A 15,516-nucleotide genomic window follows, 5' to 3' on the forward strand; every position below is an offset into this window, starting at 1 on the left:
TGTAAAAGTTGTAATGATCGGCAGAAGGATCCTAGGTACACTGACCAATTACATAAAAGTTCTTCATTGCCAAACAGGACACTTACATGTTTTGACCTCAAAACCACGTGACCTGGTGTTTATGCCGCCATATTGGAGGTCAAACTATCCATCTGGACCAAAGTGTAGTATTTGCATGCGATAACATTTAGTCAATCTGCTAAAGAAGGAGGCCAATCTTTCTATTTGATCCCAACTGATAAAGATCGTAGACAGAGGTGGATAGCGGGCATAAAAAGAGAGGGGATGGAGCCCACTGAGTACAGTCTGTGCAGGTAACATTTCATTTCAAGTGATGGAACACCTCTACACAAACAAACAAGGGATTTGAAATGAAAATGTAAATAAAATGATAGATACCAAAAGTATTTTTTTCTCATAGGTATGAAGAATGATAACCCACTTCACCAGATTACATCCCATCATTTTTCACGTACACCCCATCACCAGTGAAAGACAAAGCAAAACGTTCACTTTCCTGTGACAGAAGATCTAACACTGGAGGTTGGGCACAGAGTGAGCTTTGATTAAATTAACAAAGTGCTCTGTCGGAATTAGATCAGGATCTATTCCACAACCCAGGAGGATGACTTTATCTTTATGCCTTTCTAATGACAGCTGATCTAACAAGCTGGCAATTTTGGACAGTTTTATGTGGTTTGCGCTGTTTAAAGTCGCCATGATTATACTGTAAACTGAATAACACTATCCGCATCAACCCCACACAGCACAAACTGGAGGGTTACAATTTCAGCGTAAAATATTTCAGTGTTGTTTTTAACTAAAAAAAAAACACTTTATTTTAACAGTTTGAAAGTTAAATGGGGGTTTGAGTTGGGATTATTTGCCAGAGTTGATATGGTTGAAATGAATTCAACTTCCCCTAGTGTTCATTTAACCTCTCTTAGTGTTAATTTGGCTCCTTCCCACTCACCACTTCAAACGCCCGTGAGAGAAGACAAGTTTGAACCAGTTTTGTATATAATTTCATCTTAAATTAATTAAAATAAAGAGTAAAAATAAAACACCTCTGTGTGTTGTTTAGCTGAATCAGGATAACCCTACAAAGTGTTATCTGTGTTCTATCAAAACGTTAATATAACTCTTGATTTTGGGATTAAACTGAAACTTTGGTCCAGTGTTACTTGATTAATATTTCTAAAAATGTTAAATTAACTCTAGAACAGATTGGACTCATATAAACTCTGAGAAAATGTTAAAACTGATTCTGTGAGAGTCAATTTTATCAGTCCACTTTTTACTGTGCAGTCTTGTCCTTGTCCAAAACATTAAATCACGTGACTGCCACATCATAGGCATATTCTCAGTAGGTGCCTTTAAGTGCCTTTTAATAATAAAATCATGTGACACCAATAATGTGAACCTACTACTAGTCAACATGAATACAGCATCGTTTCCCAAACACTGGGTCGCGATCTTCAGGTGGGTCGCAAGAGATTTTTTTTGGGATCGCCTTGTCACGATCTGCATGTAGGTCTGCAGTATACAGTTCTGACACAGGCTGAAATGTTAAGACATATTTTGTATAATTTCTAGGAGTGTAACGATATCCAAGTCTCACGATACAATATCCTCACGGTGTGAACCCCACGGTACGATATTTACTGCGATATTGTGGGAAAGCTCATTGTTAGGGATGTAACAATATCCAAATCTCTCGGTACGATATTTTCACGATATACATCTCACGATACAATATTTATTGTGATATTTTGTGGAGGTTAAACAGCTAAAACTGTTACTTTTTCCTCTTAAAATGCCTTGACAGGACTTAAACCAAAGAACTAAGACTTGAAAGTGTTAGAACTGCTATTTCTTCTTGTAGTCTGCACTAGAGATGCGCGGATTGCGGTTACAACCGCGGTATCCGCGGTTAATCCGCGGGTCGGGCGGATGACGTGACGAAAAATTATATTTTAATTAAATTCGGGCGGGTGGCGGGTTAACTACTAAAAAAAAAAAAGTTAGTATTGTTACCTACATCTGAAAAGACGAGTCTCATTGTCTATGCTTGTAGTATGAAGTGTACGTCATATCCTTAATTAGCCCATTTGACCTCGTTTTTATGTTCTGAAGGTTCAGGTTGTGTCGGGTTATTGATGCCTAAGGTTTACGAGGCACATATTATATGCAGTTTATTTTATTATTTCTAATTTATTTCAGCTGTTTGCCAACACGTAAGTGGCTATAGGGCCATATTTATTTAGTTATGCTTTTTTTTTTTTTTTTGTTTCGATATCATATATTTTAAAACACGCAGACATTATAGCGTAGACTGCCACTCGGGGTATTTAAAACTTAAAGAAAGACCGATGGAGTGAGGCTATGACTTTGAAATAACATCGGGCAATGGCAGAATGTTCAGAATGTAACAACATCCAACATGAAGGCAAGAAGGTTCAAAAATAGCCTAGTCGGAAAACATTGTCAGTTAATTAGCTGCGCAAGAAAACCAGGTAAGTTTGGGGTTGTTACGGACAATTAACTGTGTCGGCGGCAAGGTGGGGCATTTGAGGGCCGTGCCCCCCCTAGCGGCCACTGGTGCCCCGCGCCCCAACAGGCCGTTATTATTACTATTTTAAAATGATTTTGATTGGCGCATTTCATTTCGGGCTGAGGGCACAAACTTTACTGTGACATCAATGACATCACAGTCTCTGTTTATTTAGTGTAATGTGATTGGACAACTGTCCTGTCACTCACGTCACGTCACGTCAACCTGCTGCGTCAACTCGTAGCAGCTCCACGATTAGCGGCAGCTGCTACTTTAGCCTAAAGCTCCACACAGGAAATGGCGAGAACAGAGTCAAAGACCCGACCTGACAGACCCGCCGCCGGGACCCGGGACTGTCGCCGCTGGGACCCGGGACTGTCGCCGCCGGGACCCGGGACTGTCGCCGCCGGGACCCGGGACTGTCGCCGCCCGGACTCGGGGCTGTCGCCGCCGGGGCCAGGGCAGTCGCTCGCTGCTCTATCCGCCTTTGCCCGCTCGTTTCTGGGTGTAAAAGTTTGACCTGAGCATAGCGCGCAGAGGCATAATTCTACCTGGTGCTGATATGGACTGACTGTAACTTTCAGATTGAAGTGGGAAGTGGGATTAAGACTCATTTTACAACCATCTTGTGCACTCGGCTCCCGGACCTCGCGTCACGGACCAGACTGGACCAGGATTTGGACCAGTTTCATCTCTTCATATTGGACAATAGACTTTTGGAAACAGAACCAGTGGGACAGTGGACAGAGGAAACATTCTGCTTCAGTCTCTGGAGAAGGTAAGAGGCTGGTTTTCATTAGTTTGCGGCAAATCTGAACTTGGAGCCTCACAGGTAAATATAATAGTGTTATAGTGTTAATAGTTAAATAGTGTTATAGTGTTAATAGTTAAATAATAGTAGTTTAAAGTTAAATAGTGTTAATATAGTGTTATAGTGTTAAGTTAATAGTGTTATAGTGTTATAGTGTTTATAGTGTTAGTTAAATAGTGTTATAGTGTTAATAGTTAAATAGTGTTATAGTGTTAATAGTTAAATAGTGTTATAGTGTTATAGTTTAGTATAGTTTAATAGTTAAATAGTGTTAATAGTTAAATAGTTAAGTGTTAATAGTTAAATAGTGTGTTATAGTGTTAATAGTTAAATAGTGTTATAGTTAATAGTGTGTTATAGTGCTGTGGGTGCGATGGAGCTGCTCTGGTTGTTCTGTCGTCGTGTGCTGTAGGAGCGGCATCTGTGTTCATGTCTCTTATTGTAGTTTTACTGACGTTGTTGGGTCTGGGTGTGAGCGGTGTGTTACGCTGTGTTGTTGCGTAAAGTTTGTGCTTGGCTGTTCATTGTGCTCTGATCGATACTGTTCAGCCAATACTAACCAAAATGTCTGTTTCTGGTATTTGTTATAATACTACAGCCTATATATATAATACATATATTATTCATAATCACTGTTGGGCAAGTTACTTTGAAACTGTAATGCGTTATTTATTACCTATTACTGTCATTTCAAAGTAATTCGTTACATTACAATATTACTGCATTTAAAATGTAAGGCATTACATTACTATTGCATTACTTTAAGTTACTCTCACCAAAATAACTTTTGCGCTGTATATGGACTGAACCAGGACTAAACCAGGTCTAAACCAGGACTAAACCAGAGCTGAACCAGGACTAAACCAGAAGTGAACTAGACTAAACTAGAACTGAACTAGGACTAAAACAGGACTCACTGTAGGGACGGCTCGAAGGTGACCGCAGGAGAAAGGAGCGGCTCTGCTCCGCACCTCACGGAGGTAAGAGCGGCTGTCACCCGATCGCTCTTTATGGACCCTGCTGCTCGGGCTCGCGGCCCTGATTTCAGCAACTATTTGCAGGTACCCGAGCCGGTGCAAGAGTCTGTTACAGCGCGTAACTTCCTACCTTCCTTCAGCGTGTCCAGAAGTCCAACTTTTTTGTGTGATGGTTTTGCATCTTCCTCTGGCCTTTTGGGTGCGAGCGCAGGAGCCTTTGTCGGTGCAGAACGTTTCGTCGACGTTGTGGGTTTTCGTCGGGGAGAAAACTTGCAACCCTACAGCACTTCAGAATCACACTGCTAGAGATTGAACATGTATTTAAATTTGGCAGCTGAACACATTCTGTACTGTACAGGAGACAGGAGTCCCTTGGCCAGTCAGGACGCAGCGGGAGGAACGCAATACGCATCATACAATGTAAAAAAAACAGGGCATGCAAAATTGCACAAAAAAATTAAATAAAAAATCTGCGAGACCGCGAAAAGTGAACTGCGATAGAGGGAGGGACGAGTGTAAACCAGGTCTAAACCAGAACTGACCCAGGTCTAAACCAGGTCTAAACAGCGTGGAGTTCTTTGTCAGTCCTTTCGCCGCGGGTTAACCTGAAGGTCTATGAGGGCGCATCTCCGGCGTTTCACCGCTGCTGATATCGAGGTGATTTTAGCGAATTTGTATGAAGAAAAACCCACCACTTTCAATCCAGGTTAAAAAAAACACTGTAACGCGCGTTACTCACATTTGTACCGAGTAAAATATTACTATTTTTTCCCCTGTAATGCCTTACATTACTGCGTTACAGCAAAAGTAATGCATTACTGTAATTCGTTACTTTATAACGCAACGCGTTACTCCAACACTGTTCATAATAATATTCAGTGTTGTGCAAGTTCCCTTTCATGAACTAGTTCAAAGTTCAGTTCACACTTGTTCAAAGTGAATAGTTCACGTTCATAGTTCCAATTTTTTTTGAACTAGTTCAAAGTTCAGTTCATTTTATATTTAGATGAGATCTGTAATGAAAGGCTGCATTTATTTTCAAAACTGACTTCTAGTTTACAAACAACTTTACAAGATCCACTGTTTGGACAAGTGACTTTAAACTGTAATGTGTTATTTATGCCTTGTTACTGTCATTTCAAGTCATTTGTTACTTACAATATTACTGTATTTAAAATGTAAAACATTATATGACTAGTGCAGCACTTTTATTTAAATCTCACAAAAGAACTGTTAAGATGCTGAACTTTTGCGGCCGTATATGGACTGAACCAGGACTGAACCAGGACTAAACCAGAACTGAACAGGTCAAACCAGGACTAAACCAGGTTAAACCAGGTCTAAACCAGAACTGAACCAGGTCTAAACAGGATAAACCAGAACTGAACCAGGTCCAAAGGACTTCGGTCTAAACCAGGACTAAACAGAACTGACCAGGAAACCAGGACTAAACCAGAACTGACCAGGACTAAACCAGAACTGAACCAGGACTAAACCAGGACTAAACCAGACTGAACCAGGTCTAACAGGACTAAAACAAGATATCTGGACTAGAACTTGGAATCTAGGACCGCCCCTGAGTGAACCCCTAGTGCGATCGGGCGTCAGCTGCGTTTATCTCGTGGAGCGCGGATTCTGCGTCGTCCTTTCGCTCAGGATCACGGTCTACGCGGGCGAACCTCCGGCGTTTCACCGCTGCTGATATCGCGGTGATTTTAGCAAATTTGTATGAAGAAAAACGAAAAACCCACCATTCAATCCAGGTTAAAAAAGCATTGTGACGCGCGTTACTGACATATGTACCAAGTAAAATAATACGCGGCGGGAGCAGCAACGTCCTGTGCGTGTAGATTTCAGAAAATAGGATCCATCCTATTTTTTTGACGCTCTACACGAGCGGAGGCGCGTATCCGTCAAAAATCCAGAGAGCATGTATCTATTGTTGTATTTGTGCATTTACCATCAGCACATTGCTCCCTGGGCAGTTGTGTATCAATGTGAAAGAGCCCAGATCCACATACACTGTTAATTAGTGCTTTGAAATTTACTTTTGAAATCCTTGCGTTTGCCGTGGTCAGACTGCCACAGAAGGTAAATACAGCAGCTAAACGCGCCAGTCAAGTTTGATTGACTTTCCATTGAGAGACACAAGAGCCGTACGTTCCGTAAAGCTGCGTGGAGTCGCCTTCGCGTTGACACGCGGCTGTGGTTTCGCGAGGTGAAGTGCGAGCAGATCGTCACTCGTCAGGTGAAAACAAATTCCGAGTTTAACTGAACCCAACAGTGACGTACGTCGTTATCAACATCATTTGAACAAATTCACGTTCAAGTTCTTGATTTACAAAAGTGTTTGTGTTCAATTCAAAGTTCACTGAAAAATGAACGTGTTCAATGAACGCGTTCTTTGAACTCATGATTAGCCCATCCTTTTCCTGGTTTAGTCCTGTTTAGTCCTGGTTTAGTTCAGTCCCTTCAAGTTCTAGGTCTCTATAACAGGACTGGACGCGACTCACGTACACGTCACTGGCCCTGGTGCTGTCCGATGCGTGGCTATTTTATTCAGAGGTGTTTTTGACGAGAGGCTGTTTGTTTAATGTTTACAACCAGTGCAGGACTTATTGTTTTTAATAGCCAACCATTTATTATGTCTCTTGTGCGTATCGTCTACCACACGCCTCAACAACTATTGCAATAATAAAATAATCTTTAATAATAATAATTATAATAACAACACATAATTAGCCTAATACTGTTAAAGAAAAACGTGTTTGATAGCATGTCTGCTGTGTATGACCCCCTGCTGGTGACCCATGCCCCTCCAGTAGATGTGCTCTGACGCCGACTCTGACAATTAAGAATGCGAACATACACGCTGAGCGAATTTTGGAATGAATGAGCTATAGTTTATTTTATTTGTTATCTAAAATCTAAATCAAATTTGCGGGCGGATTGAGTTTTGCGTCGCGGTTGCGGATGAAAAAATAGCCCATCCGCGCATCTCTAGTCTGCACTGAAATGGAGCAAAGGATCATGGTCTATGTAGTTCCCTCTGTCGTTTTTTATTGCTTGTTACGGCCCCAGGCCTTTAGTTCTAACTTGTTTTGTGTGATTTTTGCTGAACTCTCCTGATTCTTGCCGTGGGAGTCCTGGTCTGGCCTGTTTACACCCACCTCACCTGCAGCCACCGCCCCTATACTTAAGGAGATTACAGCACCTGTTCGGGGCTGCTGGCCTTGGTGGTCAATCTGCCATTTTGTGTTCGTGTGTGTAGTTTAGTTTAGTTCTGTTTTGTGCCTTTTTTGATTTGGTCACTTGATTCTGTTTGTGGGCTTATGTGGTTTAATTTGGGGAACTTGTGTTTAGTTTCGTGTGTGTCCCTTAATTTTACCACTCGTTTTTTTGTAAGCCTGCGTGACCCCTTTTGTGGCACAAAACTCTGGTTATTCTGTTGTTCCGTTTCTTAGTTTAGGTTGTTTTCTGTATATTTTTAGTCTTTTGTTAATTTACCTTTTACCTTCCTGTTAATTATACATTATTATTTTATTCCATTTTACATCTTGGTTTTATTTTTGTTACTTCCCTCACCCCAACGATCTGGGTTGTAACACTGCTGCACCATAACTCTTAATTTAAACAAAGAGATTTGTAATTCGATATATTGTGATGGTCCATGATATTATTGTGAGAACTTTGACGATACAATATCACGATATTTCAGTTACTGTTACATCCCTAATCATTTCTAATCTTTTTGTCATTATTTTGTTCCAATATTTCTGGTTCAATTGAATGTTGAAAAGAAAAAGAAATGGGTTACATTTAATGTCCAAATAGGCAACTTATGGATCCTTTTATTGCTGGTTCAGTTACTGTTTTTCTTTGTTTAAAACTTGAGTAAAACTAATTGTTCAGAGAGACTACATCACTCAGTCAATAATAAAATATCCTCATTAATGTTCAATAATGCTCAAATCCACTGTAAATATTAGCCAGTCCAGTAGATGGCGCCCTAGAATCTCAGTTCAACCACGTCCCTCCAGAAGTCAAAACTGCACTCAGAACTTGATAGATCCAGGTTTGAGTCGTGTGAAAATGTCATGTCACCAAGAAAATTTTGTTTAACACTTGCAGCCCTCAAAGCGGAGCAATCTACTTGTTTGTTTTATATATATTAGTAAATGTGATGAATTTTAGTTTAGTTACCATTTATGTCAGTATATTTGACTTTACTGTTAAATATGCACGTTCTTTATGTTTTTCTTTCTTATGTAGTTTTCACGGTAATATTTGATGTTGCTTAAATCAGTCAAAATATTTTCATCAGTTGAAGCTCTCTGCGTCTTGACTGAATCTGAGGGACCACTACATCCACATTTATTTTGTGATTTACGAATAATGTCTATTGACTTGGACAGCGAAGTTTTGTGACTTTTAAAGTATGGGTCCCTAGAAAAAAATTTAGGAAACATTGATCTACAGTACATACATTACATAAAAAATACAGTACTTTTATTATAACAGTGTAGAATACTGAGGGGAAGCTGCTCAATGTGGTCACAGTAGGAGGCAGACCTCAACAAAAAGTGTCTTCATCAGAGAAAAAAATATTAAAACAGACATCCACTGTTAACATAAAAGAACTTAATCATAAATAAACTGTTAAGTCAAGTAAACAGAAAATAAGTACAGAAGTCTCCCCCTAATTGACAAAGAGACTTTTATACCCCTCCCCCAGCAGGAAAGACCTCCCTCAGGTAAGTACCAACGTCCTTGCAGGTCACACTTGTACAGGCACTTTTAACAGTATCTAAATGTTTACAAAGGGCCCAAGTCACTATGTGCGAAATTAAAATAATCTGACAAAGGCCCATTTTGTCACAAGTACCTTATTTAAAAATGCGACAGGACACACGCACCCTGAGATGTTTTGTTTCATTCACATGTTTGACCCAAAAACCCTTCATATTTAGTTCTTCTCTCAAATTTAAAAAATACTTTCAATCACTACTTTAAATACAGTTTTAAATTACAGAGTAGAAATACAGACTACATTCTACAAAATATGAACTAACCAACATACACTTTCTATAGGATCATATATAATCCTCATCTTGAACAGCAGCAGGGCTTTCTTCATATTTTTCAGATTAAGTTGCTTCATTCACATAATCCTCAGACAGACACCTTCATCTTGGCCTCCTGTTCCTTCATCGGGACGTGAACAGATGTTTCTCCCTTCTGCTCCAGATAAATAAATATGTTATACGTTTAATATATATTTAGCCTCTTCTTATTAAAACTGAGCAGTTCTTTAATCCCAAAAGGACTGGTGAGGCACATGAACTTTTCCTTCATTGGGATGTGAACACGGGGCTCAGAGAAGATCACCTGTGGAAATACACAAACCGTCAGAGAAGGTTTTTACTCCAGATGCCCACCCTGAGCTTCTGTACTGATTGGGGCTACAGTTACTTGATTAACCAACTTAGTAATCAAATAACTGCTGTCTGGTTTATACAATAGACTGTTTAAATAAATATATATACTGTAAACAGTCTATGGTCTATACACAGGCTCTAAAACATGGACCACAACTTTTTGATGAATTCACTTTTTTGTCTCTGAATGTACTCAATCATGATGGCATCAAGCAGCTTCCCTTTAGCTACATCTGGGTCAAATTCAGTCAAAATCTCAAATTCACAGGCCTTTCATATAATAAAAAAAAAAAATCAGTCAATCGAAATAATAATAACTAGATGAAGCTATTAGAAAAAGAATTGTTAGCTGCAGCCCTAGTACAGATTTAGGCTAGGGATCGAACTTTAGTTTCATATGAAAAAGGTTCTGTTTATTAATCTGAAAATGTTTTAGGTGAGGATTTAAAGTCATAAAAACTTACGGATTTGTTTCTCATGACGGACTCAGAACACTATTACCCAAACAATCAGTCCAATGAAAGTCCACATGGTCGAGGAGATAACAGTGGAATTATTCTTTGTCCCTACAAACAGCAAGAAGTTAGAAAGATCTAAACCTGGACTAGACCAGGACTCAAATTCAACTATGACCTCAAAGTCAAAAATGTACCTGCAGCTGAGTCTGCTCTGTCCACACCAGGGTCTTTCTCTACAAAAACACAATAAGAGGTTAAACATGGGTTAGATCAGGACATAAGTGTGACTAAACCAGGTCTAACTCAGGACTAAAGCTCACTCTCAATCAGATGTATGCAGCTGCAGATGGTCTGTTTGATTTCCAGGCAGTATTCCTCCCCCAGGTCGGCTCGTTCCACAGGGGCCATTTGGACAGTGTAGGTTTGTCCCTCCTGTGGACACTTTCCCTTAAACTTTTCGGAGGTTGAAGAGCCTATTCTGCAGGTGAAGACGTCGTCACCTTTTACATTTTTAATGGTCCAGGTATGATGCGCTGAACATTCTCCCAGTGGAAAGGACAGTTTAGGTTTGTCTCCGACAGAAACAAAGACCTTCTTAGGGGGATCCTTTAAAAAACCTGCAAAACAGGTTTCTATTACATATATATATATATTGTAAATACTTTTGTTAGAAGTATTTTAAGTACTTCAAACACATCATCATACAAAGTGTTCATTTATATTGTTCGCCATTGCAATATCAGAATGAAAAGTACAACTGAATTTTTTCATCTTCAGTGGCATTACTGACCACCATCATTGTCTTCATATCGACGAGACGAGACACAAGTGTGAGAACAGATAAGATGTTGACAATTTATAAAACATAATTTGAGCTGTGGAGATAAAAGTTTGGTCTCTTCATTTTTTACACATTTGATATTTTTGCTGTAACTCTGCTTTTTGCATCTACAACTTCTCAGGAATATAACTCATCAGTGTTCATATTTTGTTCTCCAATCCAAATGCTGCAGTGCAAATTTACCAAAATTTTAATCTACTGATTGTTTTATCTTGTTGTGACCCCGTTTCCAGAAATACATGTGATTAAACTTAAATGTAAAATCTCATAAGATAATTTTCCTCATCTTGCAAGATCTTGTCCCACCCCAGCATGTTGAAATAATCTTCCGTCTAACATATAAATATAGTTTCATTTTAGCACGACGCTGCTAATTCCCAATACAGAATGAATGGAGCAGAAAGTGCAAGTCATGCCAGCTAGTATGACGTGGTAGCTCGCCAGTCACAAAAATGTTTGAGAATAGATTGTGTCTGAAACGCACAAAACATCTAAACTAAGACACAAATGAATATGATTTCTGTAGCTCTGATCTTGAGTTTGTCCAGATCTGACCTCCTCAAACACAAGAACTGACAAACGTTGTCCATGAGAGTGACAACAACACTAAAGAAAACAGGTCAAACGAGGTCTTACCTGTTTGGACGCACTGCAGAGCCAAAAGTGTGACCATGATAGTGCATTTGGACATGATCAGAACCCAAACTTAGCTTTTTGTTAGCTCCCGATGTACTGACGCTTCTGAATTTTGTCATTCGTCTGTTGCGGAAGAGGCATTCCTTCAGTTGCGTCATTTCTTTGTTTCATGTTGACTATGAAAGGCATGTCTTACTCATCGCACACTTGTACTTTGTACTTTGTACTTTGGTTTGAATGAATATCGTCATAATATAAACACAACACAACTTAACTTGAATAATTTGATCTCAAACAGTTTGAGTCTAATCACTTACACAAGATTTTTGAGTAGAATAACTTTTTGTGTTTTACAGTGTATTTTTATACCAAATGATTGTATGATACAAGTAGTTAAAAGTTGATTTCTTGGAATCTTGGAAAGTTGTTAAAGAGAATATTTGAAAAACAAATGTTTTAGAAATTCTTGAGCTTTTTTCTGCACTATTTATAAGCCACCCAAGTGAAATTAAAGTGGTCGCTTTCGCCTGAGATACTGTAGAGGTGGGTAGTACTCAGTTACCCTGATTTATTCGATTACATTTACTTGAAAAACTTTTCAGAGTACTTTTCAGCACAGTTTTACTCCTACTTGAGTAATATTTTCATTGAAGTTAATCCTCTTACTTGAGTAAAAGTTGTGGTTCTTCTTCCAACTGTGAGTCTACAGGTGACAAAAGTTTTATGTGAAATGATTTGTGAGAATGAAACACTCAAACACTGATCATGAGTAACCCAATAGAAGTTACTTATTCAACCCTACTACTCTTACTCTTATTCAGTAACAGTACAATAGTAATATTACTGAACATATGTAACATTAATAGTAATGTTACCTCAGAATAATATTTCTCAAGTAGTAGTACAAAGTACTAGTCCCAAAAAATTACTCAAGAGTAAAAAAGTATTTGGGAAAACTACTACTTAACTTAAAGAGTAACTGTTGGGACACAACATTTGATTTAATTTGAAGTTAATGTAATTTGAAGCACAAAATCTTAAATAATGCACAATATTCTCCAAATGATAGACACAGTGTTGTATGTGTAATAGTGTTATAAGTATAATTATAACTATTCTGTGTAACGTCACAGACAAGTTATAACGCACAGCGGTGTGGACAGTAAAGTGATTGTACTAGACAAGGCGTTTCATTACTGTGCACATGGTAAATACGCACTTTAAATCTTGAATCTAGTGCCCTGACGTTAAAATGTTTGCCCACGAAAAGCCCCGCTCTCCCACCGCGAGCGCACAGAAGCCGAGCAGGGAGATCCATGGTCCTGCTGAGCCATAAACAGTGAGGCTTTTCCTGCAGCCTCAGTAAACCAAACTCTGACTGCTTTATGTTAAATAAGGGTATAGAGGACCACAGACCAGAGAAGATCCATGATCCAACACGATCTCATGCCCAGACCTTTTCATCTGTGTTCAGCTTTAGACCTGGAGACATGCAGTGAAATTTACAGCTGTGCGGAAACACACAAACAAACACATTAACTAATACAAACATTGACTTTTATTTTGTTTACACACAAAAAGGAAGAAAGAACAAAATAAATATATAAATGACAAATCGATGTCTTGGACCCAGAGCATCTTCACATAACACAAGCGACTTATCGTAGTGAGCTTCAAGTCCATAACAGGAGTAAACTTGGTTGTGGGTAAATAACGTTAAATAAATATGTTATACGTTTAATATGTATTTAGCCTCTTCTTATTAAAACTGAGCAGTTCTTTAATTTTCCTTCATTGGGATGTGAACACGGGGCTCAGAGAAGATCACCTGTGGAAATACACAAACCGTCAGAGAAGGTTTTTACTCCAGATGCCCACCCTGAGCTTCTGTACTGATTGGGGCTACAGTTACTTGATTAACCAACTTAGTAATCAAATAACTGCTGTCTGGTTTATACAATAGACTGTTTAAATAAATATATATACTGTAAACAGTCTATGGTCTATACACAGGCTCTAAAACATGGACCACAACTTTTTGATGAATTCACTTTTTTGTCTCTGAATGTACTCAATCATGATGGCATCAAGCAGCTTCCCTTTAGCTTCATCTGGGTCAAATTCAGTCAAAATCTCAAATTCACAGGCCTTTCGTATAATAAAAAACTAATCATTTAATAGAAATAATAATAATTGCTAGATGATTAGCAAAATAATTGTTAGCTGCAGCCCTAGTACAGATTCAGGCTAGGAACCGAATGTTAGTTTCATATGAAAAAGGTTTTAAGTGAGGATTTAAAGTCATAAAATGTAACTTACGGATTTGTTTCTCATCATGGACTCAGAACACTGTTCCCCAAACAATCAGTCCAATGAAAAAAGTCCACATGGTCGAGGAGATAACAGTGGAATTATTCTTTGTCCCTACAAACAGCAAGAAGTTAGAAAGATCTAAACCTGGACTAGACCAGGACTCAGATTCAACTAAACCAGGATGACCCCAGAGTCAAAAATGTACCTGCAGCTGAGTCTGCTCTGTCCACACCAGGGTCTTTCTCTACAAAACACAATAAGAGGTTAAACATGGGTTAGATCAGGACCTAAGTGTGACTAAACCAGGTCTAACTCAGGACTAAAACTCACTCTCAATCAGATGTATGCAGCTGCAGGTGATCTGTTTGATTTCCAGGCAGTATTCCTCCCCCAGGTCGGCTCGTTCCACAGAGACCATTTGGACAGTGTAGGTTTGTCCCTCCTGTGGACAATCTCCCTCAAACTTTTCGGAGGTTGAAGAGACTATTCTGCAGGTGAAGACGTCGTCACCTGTTTTCTTTTTAATGGTCCAGGTATGATGCGCTGAACATTCTCCCAGTGGAAAGGACAGTTTAGGTTTGTCTCCGACAGAAACAGAGACCTCCTCAGTGGGAACCTTTGTAAAACCTGCAAAACAAAACAACACATTTCATTTTTTTACAATATGCACTTGTAAATACACAAGTGCATGACTCAGTCTGATGCCAAGATCTTTGTCCTGAGGGATTATATAATGTTAGTAGAAATACAGATCAACTGTTTCTCAAATATAATAATAGTAGCTGTGTCAGTTCACTACTGGTAAATGGTCACATTTTTCTATAGCACTTTTCCACCTTCAAGGCACTTTACAACAAGGAACCACTCACCCATTCACACAGACACTGTGGGCAAGGTGGGTTAAGTGTCTTGCCCAAGGACACAACAACAGCATTTATCTGTGAGAGCTGGAATCACACCAGCCAACCTGTGGGTCAGTGGATCTGATCGCTCAGCCTGTGATGTTTATGTCGAGAGCTGGAGTCGAACCGCCAACCTTCAGATCAGTGGAGGAATGCTCTACCAACCGAGCTACTGCCGCCCTATTCAACTTAAAGGTGCACAACGTGACATTTCTAGAGGGCAGTCCGTCAACTGCTTGTCTCTTGTCTCGAAGAAACAAGAGACAAGAAATGTTTTGTTTAGTGTATTGGTTTATTTTAACAGGGATCATGTGCAAACACATTCAACTCATATGGAAGAATGAACATAGAAGAGATGCTTTACAACAGATTTAGCCAAAGAAGTTTCCATCTTCAGTCCTCGGCAGGTTAACAAACTCTTAAAATACATCCAACTGTCAATCACAATCAAATCTGCATTCCTCCTTTTTACTTCTGGAAACTAGCCTCTTGACTCACTCTGGCAGAGTATGCATTCATTCTGTTCTCTTTCATTTAATATCTCTCTCTTTTCATTTTATGATGATTATTTATATTTTAATTTGTT

The sequence above is a fragment of the Boleophthalmus pectinirostris genome, unplaced genomic scaffold (genome assembly GCF_026225935.1).
Source record: "Boleophthalmus pectinirostris isolate CB_2022bp ecotype Guang Dong unplaced genomic scaffold, ASM2622593v1 HiC_scaffold_9, whole genome shotgun sequence".
Taxonomy (NCBI): domain Eukaryota; kingdom Metazoa; phylum Chordata; class Actinopteri; order Gobiiformes; family Gobiidae; genus Boleophthalmus; species Boleophthalmus pectinirostris.